The sequence below is a fragment of the Acomys minous genome (genome assembly GCF_964271855.1).
Source record: "Acomys minous genome assembly, chromosome: 7".
NCBI classification, from domain to species: domain Eukaryota; kingdom Metazoa; phylum Chordata; class Mammalia; order Rodentia; family Muridae; genus Acomys; species Acomys minous.
The window spans coordinates 25747859-25767288 of record NC_140488.1 but is presented as its reverse complement, the minus strand read 5'-3'; the positions used below and the strand labels follow the sequence as shown (position 1 = coordinate 25767288).

Sequence of the window (19430 nt, the reverse complement as noted above, 5' to 3'; positions counted from 1 at the left end):
ACTGGAGTTATTGCCGGGTATAAACCACCATGCCAGTGCTGGGGATTGAGCCTAGGTCCTCTGGAAGAGCAGTCAGTTAAGAGGCTCTTAACCCCTGAGCCATTGCTCTAGCTAGCCCTAGTAGACTCTTTTAATTTTTGTTTTGTTTTTTCAAGACAGGGTTTCTCTGTATCCTTGGCTGTCCTGGACTCACTTTGTAGACCAGGCTAGCCTCAAACTCACAGTGATCCGCCTGCCTGTGCCTCCCGAGTGCTGGGATTTAAGGCGTGTGCCACCACCACCCGGCCTCTTTTAAACTCTTTATTTACTTAATTTTCATATGTGTGTATTTGAATCTATATGTACATGTGAATGCAGGTGCCCTTGGAAGACAAGAAGAGTTAAATTCCCTTGAAGCTAAAGTTATGAGCAATTGTGAGCTGCTTAACATGGGTGCTGAGAACCCTGGTCTGGTTCTCTGCAAAAGCAATATGCACTCTTAACCACTGAGCCATCTTTCCACTCCCCTTAGTAGATTCTTTTAAAAAAAGAATCCTTGAGGTGCCAGAAAGATGGCTCATTAGTTAAGAGGGACTTGCTGCTCTTCCAGAGGACCCAGGTTCAGATAGCAGTACCCATATTGTAAAAGTAACTTGTATTCATCTGATTGTCATCTCCGAGGCTTACTGTCTCCACCTGCTACCCTAGGCCTAATCCTGGAAGCTTCTAGCCTCCATACAATCTAACCTCAGCCTAGAATGTTTTCAGCCTCGGAGACTTACTGCTTAATGAGCTCATCCTTTCTAGCTCTCTCTGAACTGGCTAGCTGGTTCAACTCAGCTGTTCCAGTTTACATGCCTCTCCAGGCTGATGGATTCTATCTGGCTTCTCTAAGCTTCTGACTGAATTGCTCTCCTTACCTCAAACTAGTTCTGGCAATATTTTCTAATCTTCTGGCTTTTTCTTATCCTCTTGCTTATCTATCTTCATTTGTGTCTAGCCTGTTCTCTCTTTAACCTGTCTCTGTATACTGGGATACACGTTCAGGTCCTCAGGATTGTGCAGGAAGTGCTCTTAACTACTGAGTCATCTCTCCATTCTCCCACTTCCCAATGATACTTGCTTATGCCCCTTCTACTAATCCTCTACTTCTTCCCAAATCCCATCTCTCTCTCTCTGTCTCTCTCTCTCTCTCTCTCTCTCTCTCTCTGTCTCTCTCTCTCTCTCTCACACACACACACACACACATATATATATATATATATATATATATATATATATATATATGAAAGTGATCATGTGATATTTGTCTTTTACATTATAGGTTAATTTCATTTAGCCACTTAGCATAATGATCTCTAGTTCCATCCTTTTTCCTAGAAATGACATGATTTATTTGTTCTTTCTGGTTGGATAAAGAAAAATGTTTAGACATCACATTGTCTTTACCCATTCATCTGTTGATAAGGACCTGTGCCGGTCCATATCTTGGCTGCTGTGAATAGTTCAGCAGTAAGTATTATCCCAGAATGTCCCCTAACCTTGTTCACAGAATGGACCCTGGTAACTGGCTGCTCTTTATCTCATTCAAAGGTTCAGCACAGAATCACCAAATAAGGGGGTCCAAACCAAGAGGCAAAGCAATTTTGTCAGCACCACACACACCCAATCCCCAATCCTAGCCATATATTGACTCTGTACTTTAGCTCATAGTTTTAACCACAAAGGGAAAAGCCACAAAAATGTAGCTGTATCAGTGGGAGGGAATGCCTACTGCTAAAGTTCCAATTCAGACAGGATGCACACTGCATCTGTGTTTCTAAGGACAGCCCACCGATCTGTTCTTTCTGGAGTACAGGGGCAATTTGAAAGAAATTTCGCCTACAAGAGTAATATGTCTGAGGAAAGAAATCAGTAAATTGTTATTGAATGCAGTCCAAGATCATTTACTGAAACTAATTGGAGGTAGTCTTTCAAATTAGTGAACCATCTGTATTCTAGGTTATTTTTATAAAGAAATGCAACTAAGCCAGGTGCAGTGGCGCACGCCTTTAATCCCAGCCCTCAGGAGGCAGAGGCAGGTGGATCTCTGTGAGTTCGAGGTCAGCATGGTCTACAGAGTGAGTTCCAGGACAGCCAAGGCTACACAAAGAGAAAGCCTGTCTTGAAAAAACAAAAGAAAGAAAGAGAGACTGCTAGAGGTAGAAGGTAGAAGAAGAGAATTGACTTCTGTAAATTGACCTCTGAGCTCAGTATGAGGGCAGGGGCACATGCATATCATTCCCCATAAATAAATGAGGAAAATAAAAAAGGAAGTGGAGTTTTACTGCTTTGATTAATTCATAGTAACTCTAAGAAGGCTAACAAATTGTATCTATTCAAAGACCTCAGAGATCACTTTAATAAAATGGAAAGACTCTCCAGCGCCAATCACCTGGATGCAAATGGTCATGCCCAAGCAAGGACATTTGTTTCCTAGAAGTTTGGGGGTTTGAGGCTCACAGCTCATTTGTTGAAGCCATTTATTTGCTAATAGTAGATAAAGTGAGGCCTGATAGAGCCCAAGCCATCCCCAGTTGGTACTCATGGAGTTTCTTTTAATGAGGTTTACTGTAAAAGGAAAGGGTGGCCTTAGAAGTAACAGGTGCAATGCAGCCAGTAATGGAATAAAAGATGGTTTGGGAATACTGTCACTTCCTTTTTTTTTTTTTTCCTGAGGAGATATGGGAGGGAAAAAGCTACTAACATAAGTCATGTACCTCAGTGCTTTGTCAAAACCCGGAACAAACATTAAGCAGAAAAAAAACCTGAAGGTCGAGGAAAGGAAATAAACAAGAAACATAAGTAAAGCATGAATCATCCCTTGCCACCTGATGGCTCCCCCAAAATACAAATTAAAGCCATGGAAGGAAATAGAGTCCATGCCACGGTTTGGCATTTTGATAGAGGGCCCGACATAGACTCCATGCCCTTTTCTTTAACAGCAGGAAGTGACCTTTTGCTTCTGATTTGTATTGCCTTTTCTTCAAGGCCGTTTGCAGCATTAGGTTGAGGAGGCTCACCCAGCCTGGGCATCCACCTCCCTGCTGAGCACTGGGAATGGAGACAGGAGAAGCATATTTTAATTGCCTGGGCTTCATATGCCCTTGTCTCCCTAAGATTTTTTGAGGAGGTTTGTAACACCCACAAAGTAAAAACAGAGATTCAGAACCAGAATAAATAGCGATACATTTTAAAAATCAGGTGTTAAAGAGCTTAATGAGCACAGAGAGTTGTACCTTAGGTTGCCAGAAAGAGGTAAAGCTGGTACAATGGTCTACCTCTTGAGAGATCACTACTTTCTGAGGCAGGCCTCTCTGGAAGTGCGACCTCACCCCAAATACCCAACTTTGCCAAACCAGTCTCATTAGAATGGTGTGCATAATACAGATAGATACACTACAGTGAATATTGCGGCAATTTGGTGACGTGATGTCTTGTAATACGCTGAGTCACACTCTCTGGTAGAGAATGCATGCCTCTGAAAATGGTGCCTGTAAAGATCCATGTGCACTGCAAAGCATTTGCCTGGGAAATCATCTCATCTGACCCTCACATCAGCTAGAGCGTGAACCAAAGGTCACAGAGAAGGGAGAGCAAAAGAAAGGACAGTCCTGTAAGAGATAGCACCCAAGCTGGAGCTTCTCCTGGCCAGGGAAAATTTGAGGAGCTGGAACTTAAGTAAAGGTGAGAAGCTGGGCGTAGCAGCATGTGTTGTCATCCCATAGTGCAAGAAGACGGCAAGCTTGAGGCCAGCCCAGGCTATCTAGAAAGACCTTGTCAGATAGACGATAGATAGATAGATAGATAATGGATATATAGATAATATATAGAGATAGACAGACAGACAGATAATAGATGATAGATATATAGATTATATATATGTGTGTGTGTGTATATATATATATATATATATATATATATATATATATATATATATATATATATAGAGAGAGAGAGAGAGAGAGAGAGAGAGAGAGAGAGAGAGAGGAGGGATGCTCTGGCAGCACTTGATGTCAGTCAGTAGCCCTCCTGTGCTGGAGCAGATGGACATGTAGAAACTAGGTGTACAGAAGGGAGGGCAGAATCAGCTCATACAGCTGCTTGAATTTGACCAGGTGGTGAAGGCATGTGGAGCCCATTTGACAGGAAGTGGGGAGTCAATGAAGGATTTTGAACAGGTTGAGCGGGGGAAGGATGTGACATGTTGAAAGGGATGTTTTCAAAGGCAGAGTCTGTCTGCTGCCGTCTAAGTGCAGGCTGGAGTGGGGGTGGGGGTGGGGATGAGGAAACAGGCCGACCGGGTGCAGCTGAGAGCTCCTCAAGCTAAGGCAATGGGGATGGAGAAGATGGGAGATTCCAAGTCCTAACCGAGGAGTAGTAATTTCAGTGGCCAAATTTCCCCAGGGCATAGACAATCCATGCTTGGTTTATTTCTGTATCTCTAGAACCTGGACTCAAGTTTGGCACTCGGTGTTTTATGACTGACTGACTGAATGAGGCATGAATGCCTCCATGAAAACTGATGCTGAGTCAGAACAACTGTTTAATCACCAAAAGCAACAGTATGGTACAAAACAACTGGATAGAGAGTTATTCAGTGGCTGAGATTACATTAACTTTCCTGAGCTGTCCCTGGACCCACCCTGACCATGTGGTATAGGAAGGTGGCCTAGAAGAGGCAGGACTGACTGGGAAAGAAGGGCCTAAAGCAAAACGCACGCCAACAGTAGGAAGCAGACCCGCCGTACATCCACTGGACAGTTTACACATGTAGGAATGCCACACAGCAGGTCAGTCACAGATTGGGGAGAAACATTATGACATTTACCTCACAAAAGGACTACCTGAAAATTAGAGCAAACTGTCTTGTCTTTCTATTTTATCTCCTTAGAGAGCAGGATTTGAGTTCCTAAAATTGAATTCCCATCCAAGACAATGGAGAAAAATAGGGGAAAAAAAATTGAGAGTCTAGAGTCCTAACCCTTGGCTTAAACCTCAGCTTTGTTTTGTTGTTTTCGATTTTTAAACATTTAATTATGGGAGTGAGAGTATGTGCCACGGCATGCATGTGGACACCAGAGACCAACTTGTCCTTTCAGCATCTGGGTTCTGGAGTTCCAGCTCAGGTCATCAGGTTTGTGCAGCAAAAGTATACCAAAGAATTGTTTTAAAATAAATTTAAAAATAAAAAAATAAATAAAAAATAAAAAATAAAAAAATAAATTTATTTATGATTTATTATCAGGAAATATTTGATTTGTAAAAATCATATTTAAGACACAGTCTCACTTTGTTGAACTCTCTATGTAGATCAAGCTGGCCTTGAACTCACACAGGTCTACCTGATTCCGAGGATTAAAGGTATGTGCCACCATGCCCAAGCCTCTTTTTATATACCTATATACTCACCCAGAGTATATTATACAAGCTTCTCAGGTGGAAAAAGCCTATGACTAGAAAACCTGGTATAGACAAGAAACAGAATGGGAGCCCGGCGGTGGTGGCTCACGCCTTTAATCCCAGCACTTGGGAGGCAGAGGCAGGCAGATCGCTGTGAGTTCAAGGCCAGCCTGGTCTACAAAGTGAGTCCTGGACAGCCAAGGCTACACAGAGAAACCCTGTGTTAAAAAGCCAAAAACAAATAAACAAGCAAAAAAACAAAAAGAGATCAGGGCCAGCTGGGCGAGGTGACACAGACGTAGGTAGATCTCTGTGAGTTCAAGGCCAGCCTGGTCTACAAAGAGTCCAGGACAACCAAGGCTACACAGAGAAACACTGTCTCAAAAAACAAACAAACAAACAAACAACAACAAAAAACAGAGGGCAAGGGGTGGGAGAGAGAGGGAAAGAGACAAAGAGACAGAAAGAGAGAGAGACAGAAAGAACAGGGGAGTGAGAGAGGGAGTTCAGGTCCCAGAGTCAGGCTGTTGATATCCTGGGTACAATACCAACTAACTGTGTGGCCTTGGCAAATGGTTTAGCATTGAGGCTTTGATTTCTTCATCTGTAAAATGTGATAGTACAACGTTTGATTGTGCGTCACATGGTTACTCTGAGGGTAGGGACATCTGTTTCTCAGTTTCTAAGTGTTTACACTTAATCCTAAATATATGCTCTTTAGGCGAGCCATTCCCTTGCCTTCAGCTCTGGTTCCCTCCTGAGTTTTCTGTAACCCATCCTTATAAATATAGTTCTCACCTGTACTAGATGGTCATCACCTACCTCACATAAAAATATGTCCACCGTTTGAGCCTCCCCTTTGGTAACTCTACCCTTAGAAGGCCCATTCAGACTTCTAGACATGGCCCAATCAGAACTAGACATGGGAGTAAGAGCCATGCATTTTAATTACTATAGTGTATAAACATCTCAGTTCACTCAGCTTCCACTGTTAAAGTCTAGCCCCTTCCTCTCGTCTTAAGATACCCTGCTTCCTCACTCATCATCACCCCAGACCCTAAAGGAAAGGGAGCCCAAGAGCACTGATATCCCTGGACAGTTCTAGCCGAACTCCAATATGGGATTAAGACTCCCTAAATTCTTCCTGTAGGTCTCTCTCATCCCAACACAACAAACTCTGCTGCCCTCTGCTGTGTGGCTCCAGATGTGCTGGCTCCGGTTGGGCCAGTAGAATCAGCTTCTTCCAGCCCTTGCTGCCGTCAGCTTCTCTCAAACATTTTGCGTGTCTTCTGCAATATACGTGATGGACACACATGCAACCTTTCCTGTTTAGACCTGGAATAGCCCTGCCACAGCTGATGAGGTCCATGAGACAAGAGGTGTCTTCAGCAAAGAAGGTGAATTACTACAGACATCCATATTGTCATCTAAATCCCATTTTCAAACACTTTGCTATCATTTATTGCGCATTTGCTGTGTTCGCAGTGCTGTACAATACACACTCACTCACACCCACACTCACACATGTGAGATATATATTAATGAATTCCAGCATCAACTTTGCAAATAGGTAAGATTGTTGTGCCCGTTTTACAGTTGAAGAAACTAAGACTTGAAAAATTCAATGCCATGCCTAAAGTCACAGTGAAGGGCAGCCATGAGACATAAGTGAACAGCTGTTTATTTCCAAAGCTCTATACTTTTAGCCACTGACCAGGGAATGGAGGGTACTTTGGAGAGGAAGAGAGTAAAAACAGTCATGCCTGTTAGGGTTTGTGGCAACCTTTAATGAAAAGACAGGGAAGGTACTGATGTTTAGATGCACTAAGGAGATGGGCTTGGTAAGACATGGTGTTTGATTGAGGGTGAAGATGAATGAGAAGAAGGGATCTGAAATAGCCCTTGGGATTATGGCTCGAGCATTTGAGTAAACAGGGACACGTTGGTAGTGTGGGGGCAATGAAGAAATGCATTTTGGCTATGCTGACTATGAGATATCTAGGTAATTGTTCCCCCGAGTCCAAAGCTCATAAAAGAGGCCTGAGTTGGTGTTGCCTTATAGATGAGTGAGATTATCTACAAGCAGCATTGAGTCATCAGGAAAGAACACTGAGGCTGGAACACTATCAGAAAAGAAAAGAAAAAAAATATATAGAAAGAGGATGGAGAAGAAGCAACCATGAACAGAGTTCATTGTGTTTTGTTTTGAGACAGGCTATTGCAATCCAGCCCCAGAAGGCCTTGAAGTCACATTCCTCCTACCTCCACCTCCAGAGTGCTGGCAGCGTGGGCTTTTGTCACCATGCTTGGCAAGAATCAGCCATGGATAGAAGGAAAAAACTAGGAATAACTATCAAGGAAGTCAAAGGAAGGGGGTAGGGCGGGGAAGGACTAATTGTACTAGGTCAGCTGGCACTGAGAAATCGCTACTCTAAAAGTGATCCTTTAGCTATTGATTTGTTTGATTTGTTTTGTTTTTTTTTTGTTTTGTTTTTTCGAGACAGGGTTTCTCTGTGTAGCCTTGGCTGTCCTGGACTTGCTCTGTAGACCAGGCTGGCCTCGAACTCACAGTGATCCACCTGCCTCTGCTTCTCAAGTGCTGGGATTAAAGGTGTGCACCACCACCATATGGTGGTCCTTTAGCTACTGTAAGAAGGGCTATTGCTGTGAAAGAAGAGCAGAATGACTTTAAGCAACAGAGACACCATAGCATTACCTGATATCTCTCAGTGTCTGTGGCTTGGGACATCAAACTTGGGGTCTCTAATGTGGTCCAGAAAGTGGCCAGAGTCAGAGCACTCGGGAGTGGAAGATAGCTAAGGAAGCTGGGTGCGGCCTGAGAATCTTGCCTCTCCTCCTGTGGTCTCCTTATCTCTCTGGGCCACCTTTCTCATAGGTTCCTTTGAACTCCCTGACAGACTTAGAAGCCCCAGGGTAGTTGGAGTGCTAGCCTAGCCTCTTGAGGATTCATTCAGTGTGCTAAGTCCCTCAAAATCCACTGGAGATTCTAGTCTCCAGTGGGATGGGATTTAGAGACAGAACCGTTAGGAAGGTAGTAGTTAGATGGCATTATGAAGATACTCTCGTGGGAACCCTACTTGTATTAGTTTCCTCAGTGCTGTGACAAAATTTCTAACAAAAGAAACCTAAGGAAGGAAAAGTTTGTTTTAGCCCTCAGTTTCTTCAAACTGTGCATGATGGCAGGGGAGGCATGATGGCAGGAACGTGAGGCAGCTGGTCACATCGCATCTGTAGCTGGGACACAGAGAGCTGAGTGCTGGGGCTCAGCTTCCTTTCTCCTTTGTATCCAGTCCTGGACAGAACGGAATGGTGCTTTCCCGTGAATGGAGTGTGCTTTCCCACATCAATTGACCCAATCGAAAAGTCCCTTGCCAGCACTGGGGAAATGGAGAATCAGTTCATCATCTGCTCCTTTTCTAAGTAGTCACAAAACCCTGCCTCATTTCAAGCAGGGTCTCATTACCAATTAGAGAGCACCATGAAAGCCGCTGGTACCTCTACAGGAGTACCTTTAGTGGAGTGGCCAGGACTAAACCAAACAACAGAGGGTGAGGAAGGGAAATATCACACAGAAAGTCATAAAACAGAAGGGAAAAAGAAAACCACCTAGAGATGTTCCAAGGTTTTTTTTTTTTAAAAAAAGGCGTATTTATAAACATAGATATTCTTCTGAGATTAATCCAAACATCTAAAGCGGTCTTTTTTCTCTGCCTCTCAAGCGCTTGGATTAAAGGCATGCACCACCAACGGCCCACCTAAAGCCAAGTTTATTTCAGTAATATTGGGTTTTTTTTTATAGGACCTGAGGAGCTGATTGTGTAGAGAATAAAATACGCAACATGACAAAGAAGTATTTGAAAAACAGAGATCAAGGCTTGTATTATCAGCTATCAAAATATAGCACAAACTGCAGTCAACAAACCTCTTGATACTGGCAGAGGACACAGATGAATGGTACAAGCCAGAGTTTAGTGCACTCCCATGGGTATGCTAAGTCATGTTAAGTTATAAAACATGCTGAGCAAGGCATTGGCAAGTCACAGAGCAAAAGACATACTAGCCAATAAATTGTTTGGGAACAATTGTGAAATTTGAGGAAAAGCCCAACATATTGTTAGATCTGTACTTCTTATTAAACCTAAAGATAAAGTCCACTTGGATTAATGATCTAAGCATACATACAACACACAACACATACACAGAGAGGGGGGAGAGAGAGGGAGGGAGAGAGAGAGAGAGAGAGAGAGAGAGAGAGAGAGAGAGAAGAGCTCTAAAACTCTGTAAGAAAATTTAGGATAGCATTTCCCTTTGAGGAAAGTCACAAACCATAAAAATTATAAGTGAATATTTTTAGACATCTATGTGTATACACATGCACACACAAAAAAATTGACAAGAATTTAAAACATTGATGACTTAGTGGAAACAGCTCTTTTCATACTCTGGTGGTCAGATGTGAACTGGCTCAGCTTTACTTAGAGGGCAATGTGGCAGAATCTACTAAAATGAAAATGTACTTTCTCTATTTCTAGATATGGATCCTAGTAAATCCTTCTTTGTGTCCACAGATTTTTTTCACTGTACCTGTTTATAACAGTGCAAAGTCATGAGCAATTCAAATGTCCATTAGTCATGGAATGCAAAAGGACTAGAGCTTGGAGGCTGGGGGTAAGTGTCAGGAATTGCTAATGAAGGCCACAGGAAATGGAGCTGACCCAGGATTAAGTAAAAGGGTTGCCAAGCAGCACCAAGAGGCCCGCCAAGGTTGGGCATGGTGAATCTGAAGTGACCTCAATCACAGAACTAAAATGTATTCTCCCATGGAGAAGACAGGTGGTTCCAATGCCTTGGGAATCATACGCTCATTCAATTAGTATTTATTATTTCACTGCCTATTAAGTGACAGCAGTATTCTAGGCCTTGGGATATAGGAGTGAACAAAACCAAACAAAGGATATAGTATAATGTCAAGGAAATGCTCTGAAGATTAATTAAAACAGAGCCTAGGTGATGACACGACCTGCTGAAGCGTGGAGACCATGGAAGGCCTCTCAGCAGAGGTGACATGTGAGCAGAAGTCCCTATGAAATGAAGGCGGGATTTCTGGAAAAGAGCATTTCTGGAGAAGAGATGGCTCATTTGGTAAAGGGCCTGACATACAAACATGAAGACCCGAGTTCAGATTGCCAGCGCCCATGTAAAAATCAGGCACAGCAACACAGATCTATAACCACAGCACAGAGAGGGAGGTGGAGACAGACAGATCCTTGGAACTCATTGGCCAGCCGGTCTAGCCAAATGGATGAACCTAGGAGTCAGTGAGAGACCCTATGTCAAACATTAAACGAGGGGATTGGCGAGATGGCTCAGAGGGCTAAAGAACTTGGTGTGTAAGCCTGCCAGCCTGAGTTTGAGCCCCAGAACTCACATGGTGGAAGGACAGAACCAGTTCCTGAAAGTTGTCTTCTGACTTCTACATGTGAACCACGGAACACACATGACTATACTCTCATATACATACTATACAATATAATAATAATAATATAATAATAATAATAATAATAATAATAATAATAATAATTAGTAGTAGTAGTAGTAGTAGTAGTAGTAGTAGTAGTAGTAGTAGTAGTAATGAATATTGATCAAAAGGGGCGCCTGATGTCTACCTCTATCCTCCATATATCTATAAACACAGACGTACTTATACCTGCATGCATGTGTGCATATACTCATATAAACACATACACATATACACACAAAAGAGCATCTTATCTGTAGATATATGGCACATGTGAAAGTCTTGGGACAGTAGCATTGTTAGGATGAATGGACAAAGGAGCAGAAGAGTTTATGTGTGGTGGGATCACATGGGTTGGACTGAGGGAAAATGAAGTTTGAATCAAAAAAGAAGGAAATTGAGACCAGGAAACAAGAAGACTTGGCATGGTGGATGGAAAGTCAGGTGTGGGAAGAATAAGGGCTAAAAGTCTATTACCAAGGATGGGAAGACATGCTCAGAGAATAAGAGGCTGGAGTTCAGAAAGTCAGAGGACAAAAATTCTAGGCAATGCCAAGGCCCCAAATGCTGCTGTGAGTTAGGTGCTAAGGATGTGTGGCAAAGAGAAGGCTGAGACCTGGAAGAACTCAAATGGGTTATAGGCAGGAAACTTGGTGTCATCCAGGTGAGCATGTTTTAGTGCTCTGCTCTTTTTGTGTATGTGTGATTTTTCGAGACAAGGTTTCTCTGTGTAGCCTTGGCTGTCCTGGACTCACTTTCTAGACCAGGCTGGCCTCGAACTCACAGAGATCCACTTGCCTCTGCCTCCCCAGTGCTGGGATTAAAGGTGTGCACCACCAGTCCTGGTTTAGTGCTCTGATCTTCCTCATGATGGGGGTGGGGTCGGGGGTGGGGGGATATTGGGAGGGAGATGACAACACTGTGGCAAAGGCAGTTAGACATAACAGGAAAATCTGACTTAATTTCCAGACCAAGCAGCACTTGAAGAAAGACTAAGAGGACTCGACAAGGCCAAGCCAGGAAGAAAGAACCCTGAGAAAAGGACGAAGGTGGGGTATCTGGAGTGGAGATGGTGGAAAGATGGCACAAGATGGCTGGCTGAGAAGTAAAAATGCCTGGCTACGAAAGAGGACAGATGGTGTGGAAAGTTCCCAAAGGCCACCAAATGGAGGTTTGAGGGAAACCAACTAGATCTTGCCAAGTCCCAGTGGAGCAGCCGAGTATCCTTATGCAATGCAAGGTCCTTGAAATGGCAGCACGGGCTTGTGACCTGCCTGGCTAAACACAGAACTCAGCCGGGGCCTCAAGCTCTAACTCTTTCTGGATGTACAGAGTGAAAGCGAACTAACTGGTGGATAGAGAATGCCTTCCTAGCCCATGACCACTAATTTGGTGCAGGAGGAAGAAGAGAAGGAGAGGGGTGGAGAAGGAAGAAAAGAGGAAGAGGAAGGAGAAAGAGCAGGAAAAGGGGGCAGGAAGAGGAAGAAGGGGAGGAAGAGGAAGAGGAGGACAAAGAGACACCAGCTTTGGCAGGCAGCTTGGAAGAACCACGAGCAGGTAGAGAGAACCTGCTCGCCAAATCTACCAGCCACAGCAAAGGGACAGCCGACACGCTCCCTGAAAGGATGAATGGCCATCTCTGCTGCCCTATTATCTGGCTGAGAAGATCCTAAGATCAAATTCCATGAAACGAACCCTGCCCCTCCCCCTTGAACACACCCTACATGTGCTCACCAGCACCAACATTCACCCTTATGCACAAGGAAGCATTTTCTGGGTTTGCTTTTCCCCACACACTAAAGAGGAAGCCGGAGAGTTACACATGCTAGGCAAGTGTCCTACCACTGAGCTGTACTTACACACACACACACACACACACACACACACACACGGTATTCTCTACCAATGAAATGAGCCAAATCAAGCCAAATTAAAGTATAAAGGCAGTTTAGTGAAGTCGCCATGCATAGAGAGACAGAAAAGGGTGGGGGCACTGAGAAAGAAAGGAGAAAGGAAATGGAGATGCGGGGGGAGGGGGGAGGGAGGGAGGGAGGGAGGGAGGGAGGGAGGGAGGGAGAGAGAGAGAACAAAAATGTCTGGATTTTTATAGTGAAGAGCCTCTGGGAAGAGAAAGCCCCGCCCCGGGGCTGGAGAGCTCACTGTAGAGGGCAGAGTATGCCAGCCAAGCTCTGTAATAGGTAGGGAGGATGCTGGAAGAATCTGGAGGTCAGGTCTACTTTGGTTAAATAGGCATCTCAGCTGCTTATCCCCAGTCTGAATCACAACACCTCAGCCTTTTGTTGATAATAAATGAATATGGGACAACATAATTGCAAGGCATGGTGACGCACGCCTTTAATCCCAGCACTCAGGAGGCAGAGGCAGGCAGATCACTGTGAATTTGAGGCCAGCCTGGTCTATAAAGAGAGTCCAGGACAGCCACGGCTACACAGAGAAACCCTGTTTTGAAAACAAAACAAAACAAAAACAAAAACAAAAAAAGGACAAGTAATTGTCCATGACTACTTCCTGCTGACATTTGGGGATCCAAAAGCTGGAATGCCAGTCAATTCTGGGAAGAGCAGGCTGCTAAGATCTACAGCACAATCTGGGACTAGAGACATGCAGGCCCAGTTGAAGCAGTTTGTGAGAGTGGACCAGGGCACCTGTGGGTACCCACTCCGGAGCTGTCCTGGATACAGGTTTTGAGGCAACACCTGGACTTGTAAGGATGCTATAACAGATATATATGTTAGGGCCAAAAGATAAAGTTAAGGAGTTTAGGGAGAAAGCATTTTTTTCTTGGGTATACATTTGAAACTTAGGCCCATGGTCTTGGTAGTTGAAGGAGGGCGAGGAGTCCCAGAACCAGGGAAAGAGGAATAGATTCCACCCTCAGGAATAGACAGGTTGGAAGGGAAACAGACTGTTGATTGACAGTACTTACCTCGGAGTCCTTTTAACCTGTGAGAGGTGGGTTTGAATGGATTCCCTGAATCTTACAAGAATCTTTTTAAGTTTACAAAAAAAGGTAAGTTTTATTTTATTTTATTTATTTATTTATTTTTGGTTTTTCAAGACAGGATTCTCTGTGTAGCCTTGGCTGTCCTGCACTCACTCTATAGATCTACCTGCCTCTGCTTCCAGAGTGCTGGGATTAGAAGTGTGTGCCACCACACCTGGCAAGATAAATTTTAGACATGGTAATATTATCCCTGTTTGTAGTCTGTACTGAAACTCACATCGTAGAGGAGGCAGAGACTCATGCTGCTGTGTCAGAGTAGAAGCTTAGGAAACAACTGAAAATCTTGAATTTGTGGCTATAATAGTGGATCTATAGTGGGATTTTTTGGTTTTTTGAGACAGGGTTTCTCTGGGTAGCCTTGGTTGTCCTGGACTCCCTTTGTAGACCAGGCTGGCCTTGAACTCACAGAGATCCACCTGCCTCTGCCTCCCAAGTGCTGGGAGATTAAAGGTGTGTGCTACCATGCCTGGCCCTTATAGTGGGATATTTTTACCTGAGTTAGACTAATAATTTATCATAACTCTGTTGATTAATATTAAAGCTCTGACTTTTGAAGTCTTAAACTTTACATCCTCCCCCCCACTCCAATTGTTTACCACCGTGATACACAGGTGGTTGGTTACTGGGAGTAATCACTATAAAGTGAATTCTTTGTTTGTTTGTTTGTTTGTTTGTTTGTTTGTTTTTTGAGACAGGGTTTCTCTGTGTAGCCTTGGCTGTCCTGGATTCGCTTTGTAGACCAGGCTGGCCTCGAACTCACAGTGATCCATCTGCCTCTGCCTCCCGAGTGCTGGGATTAAAGGCATGCGCCACCACACCTGGCATAAAGTGAGTTCTTTAAGATAAAGGAATAGTAAAGTTACTTTTTTCATTAGTCTACTTTTCATACCCATCAGAGACCTGAGAATGATAAATTCTAGCAGGAATTAGAATCCAAATGGCCCATGTGTCAGTTAAAACGACAGAGACTTATCCATTACCTAGACAGCCACCCCACCAGGCTCCTGTTGTTTCGATGGTTTCATGGGGGTCAGAGGTCCCAGGACAGCATCAGCTTTGGCTGCCAGGCCTGGAAAATCTGAGAGGCCTTCCTGTGGAGGAGGAGCTTTGTCTAGGCAAAGTGGAGCAGTCAACTTTCCAGTGTCCTGCTTGTCCACAGTTTGGGCAGGGTCCTAGCAGCAGGCAAAGTATTGGGGCAGTCTTGCCCAGTGGTTCGCATTACCACAATACAGGTGGCAGCATCACTGCCCCATCTATCTTCTTTGGACACCTTAGGGTTACCACTAGGAACTGGGGTCTCTGTCATAGTTTTTTTTAAAATTCAATATTTAAATGCCATATTCAGCAGATTTCTAAAGTGCCTGAGGACCAGCTATCTATCTAAGGTATATTTGAATGAATAGACAAATTTTGCTGATCCAACTATATTTCATCATTACAGGCCATTGTAGTTTTCTGTATGGCTTAATTTATCCAATCACCTACAGCTTAAAAGACAAAGAAGTTAGATTAACATTATTTTTAAAAATCTATAGCTTATATAGATTGGCATATTGACAGCTCTTAATTAAGATGGAGGTGAAACTGGATCTCTTTCCTGTAACACAGATGGCTGCCAGCCGTGTGCCTGCCCTTAATCAAGATGGTGGTGAAGCTATGACCTTACCTTCTTTGTTTTTGTTTGTGTTTTTTGAGATAGGGTCTCTGTGTAATAGCCCTAGCTGTCCTGCATTCATTTTGTAGACCAGGCTGGCCTTGAACTCACAGAGATCCACCCTGCCTCTGCCTCCTGAGTAGTGGGATTAAAGGCGTGTGCCACCCACACTCAGCCCATAGTTAAGTTATCCCATAGTTATATCCCAGAACATAATCAAGCCACATGGTTTAATATTATCTAAACACAGACTTTCAATTAGTAACCCCAGGTTATGACTTTTAAGTTAATCTTTTGTCATAAGTTTAATCAGCAGTTTGGTTCCAGCAGCCACTGTGGCAGGAATAGATGCATTGAGGCAAAGGAGGGGGAGAGGTGAAAGCGTGGTTCCCCTAAAACCTGGACTCAGGAAGGAATTTGGACCTAAGTTTTCCATGCAAGGTCTGAGACAAACCCATTTTGGGTTGAATGTCACAGTAGACACCCTGTGGTGGTCTCTGGCAATGGAGGTTTAGACCTGGTGGTGGCCATTTTCCAAAGACTCAGAGGGCAGCATTCTGCCTGTAAGCCTGGGGTTCACACATTTGGGGGGTGTGGGGTATCCACAGGTCAGACATCTCTGAATTGTAAGGCTCACCGGGGACAAAGACCTTCTTTGTTCTGGAACAGATAGGCTTGCCCTGGCCTGCCAGTTTGGCAGGGGATCCCAGGGGGCTTGAGACCTGGAAGAAGCACCCAGTACTCCAAGGCCGCTAGGAGATGGTTACAGAGTCCAAAATCAATCTTGTGAGACAGAAAGATAGAGGGAAAGGAGGGGCCTCACGTGGTGGGGTGGGGGGGGGGGGGCGGGGGGGTCAATGCCTCTGAGTCTGGGCCCCAGGTGATAGGTATTCTCCACCAACAAAATGAGCCAATTCAAGCCAAATTAAAATATAAATGCAGGTTTACTGGGGGCGGCTCTCAGGTGGGTTCACCAACCTCACAAGAAAGGGTCAGTGAAATCGCCATGCAGAGGGAGACAGAAAAGTCAGGGACAGAAAAAAAGCATACATGTAGAGAGAGAGGAGAGGGGAAAGAGAGGAGGAGAAGGAGGGAGGGAAGGAGGGAGGGAGAGACAGACAGACAGACAGACAGACAGACAGACAGACAGAGACAGAGACAGAGACAGAGAGAGACCAAGAGAGACCAAAGACCTCTGGGGAGAGGAAGGCCAGCCCCTGGGCTTGGGAGTTCAGGGTAGAGGGCAGGGTATGGCAGCCATGCTCTGTAACAGGTAGGGACTGAGGGATGCTGGGAGAACCTGGAAGCCAGATCTGCTTTGTTTAAATAGGCACCTCACCTGCTTGTCTAAATCACAACACACACACACACACACACACACACACACACACACACACACACACTCTTCTTCTTCTTCTTCTTCTTCTTCTTCTTCTTCTTCTTCTTCTTCTTCTTCTTCTTCTTCACAATTTTGAGACAGAGTCTCACATATGGTCTGAACCTCACACTTCCTGTGCCTCAGCCTCCTGAGCACCTAATTTTAGCTGCTAAGACCTAAATTTAGGTCTTTAATTTTAAAGACTTGACCCACCAAGTCCAATGCAAGGTGGCTTTTTGCTGATGTGGAGCAGGTATGTGGGGCAGGCACGATGAAAGGAGCGCACAACAGCATCTCAGAAACCTGGGACTAGAAAGTTCTGCCCCATTCAGGACATTCTTTTTGGGAGAGGGGTGGGGAGGCTGGTCTTATGAATTGTTGGGGTGTAGTGTCAACAGACTCATTAATCCTACTCTGCTAGGCTCTGTCCTTAATGCCTTGATGAAGCCAAACTTCTGTAACAGCAAGCTCCTGCCCTCAAGCATAGGTGACGTGGAAAGGAAAAACTAAGAAGGTAAAGGGTTAAAGTAAAGCTGTTTGTTTGTTTGTTTTAATGCCCAAATAAAATGTTTTGTTTGTTTGTTTGTTTGTTTGTTTGAGTTATCTTTTTTAAAAAATCATTTGTTCTGAAACAGAAAGGACAGATCCAGATCAGAAGTTGGGGAGGTAAAGAAGAAAGGGAAGGAGGCCTGGTAAAAAGAGACCCTGAAAAGTAACTTCCCCCAATTTCAGGACTTGGCCTTTAGTGAGGTCTTAGGTCCAAAGACACAACAGCAGAAGTGAACTGTCTGCACAGGTCACAGGGGCACTGTAGAGTGTGATTCATGGGTTTCCAAACAACTGTGATACAAAGGAGCCTTGGCCGTTCACCCTGCCCAACCTGAATCACTGCTTTCCACTTCAAGACTGCTGCCAACATTTGAGGTCAAGTCCCTAAATGATGAGAGCGAAGACAGTAGTTTCATAAGGAGATAAGGAAGGAGCTGACAGTACAGGCAGGTGAGGTCATTGTCACTACCAAGGCCAAGGCAGGGTCCCAGGGGATGGAAGAGTAGGGCTGATTATGAGTGGCGACATCCCAGGACAGAGTGCAGAAGATGAAACACAGATGCCTGGGTTGTTGGATGGGCTTTTGAAACCAAAGTCTCACCGAGTTTCATTGCTGTAACAGTAACTGCCATTTCAGCAATGCGGGTGCCAAGGACAGAAAGGACAAAGTCTAGCTGAGACCCGTTTTGCTGCTCGTCATGCATGTCCATGAACAAGCACAGAGCTGCCCTGATCACATGCTGCATTCCTCAGCACACCAAAGGACTCTCATATTTTGGTAACAGCATGCCACAGGTAAAGAAACTGAGGGCTCGGGGCCTGGAGAGATGGCTAGTGGTTAGAGCACTGTCTGCTCTTCTAGAGGAAGGACCTGAGTTCAATTCCAGCAACCACATGGTGGCTTACAACCATCTATAATGTGATATAATGCTCTCTTCTGGCATATGGGTGTACATGCAAATACTGCACTCATATACAAGAAATAAATAAAATCTTTAAAAAAAAGAAAGAAAGAAAGAAAAGAAAAAAACTGAGGGCTCAGAGAGGCGAAGTCACTACCTGAGACCACAAAACTGACCATTGCCGGTAACTTTCCTTGAAGGCTATCTCTGCATGGGCCATGCTTGCCCTATGAGGTGGCTGCTACAGTACAAACAGGAGGCATGTGCCTTTGAGCAGACAGTTCCTCCATCCTCCGAGTTCTGGGAATTACTTTTTCACCAGTCATGGAAAGGGTGAGAAAGAGGGGACAGGGCAGGGGTGGAGGGAGAAACAAGAGCTTTGGCAGTCATGGAATGACATGGAGTTCTCCCAGTTCCTGGCCTTGAGGGACTTCTGTCCTTTGCTTTTTTATCTCTAAAGATAGAGGTCACAGAGAGTCTTTACTTCTCTTGATTCTGCCTTGTCAGGGAGTCTCAGGAAGACCACCCTTCCTTCAAATTCACTCCCCCATTACCTCCCCTCCAGTTTCTCTACTGTCTTTTCCCCTCCCAACTTACTGCATTTTTTTGTTGTTTTTTTCAAAACAGGGTTTTTCTGTGTAGCCTTGGCTGTACTGGACTCACTTTTGCAGATCAGGCTGGCCTCAAACTCACAGCGATCCACCTGCCTCTGTCTCCCGAGTGCTGGGATTAAAGGTGTGTACCACCGTGCCTGGCCTTTTATTGCACATTTTAAAAATACTCTGAGTCCAGTTAGTGGGTGTGGGACCATTGACTGGAACATGGGTAGCCTTTCAGGGCCAAATGTCTGGATAAAACAGACTCTCCCTCCCTCAACAGCAATCAGTTACCAACTTCTCAGATAAGGGTGGGATTTCATATTCTCCCCCGACATCTGGGCTAGGATCATTTCACTATTATTA

The 19430-nt window shown here is 44.4% G+C and overlaps 1 pseudogene across 1 annotated transcript in view; it reads right to left on the bottom strand.

Annotated features, from left to right (window-relative positions):
• The window catches only part of LOC311601964 (high mobility group protein B1-like), a 125066-nt pseudogene extending 117341 nt beyond the window's left edge, over positions 1–7725 (bottom strand). The window contains exon 1 of the transcript in view: positions 7673–7725. The product of the transcript in view is annotated as a high mobility group protein B1-like (transcript). The remainder of the gene's footprint in view (positions 1–7672) is intronic.
• Between the last annotated feature and the right edge of the window lie 11705 nt (positions 7726–19430).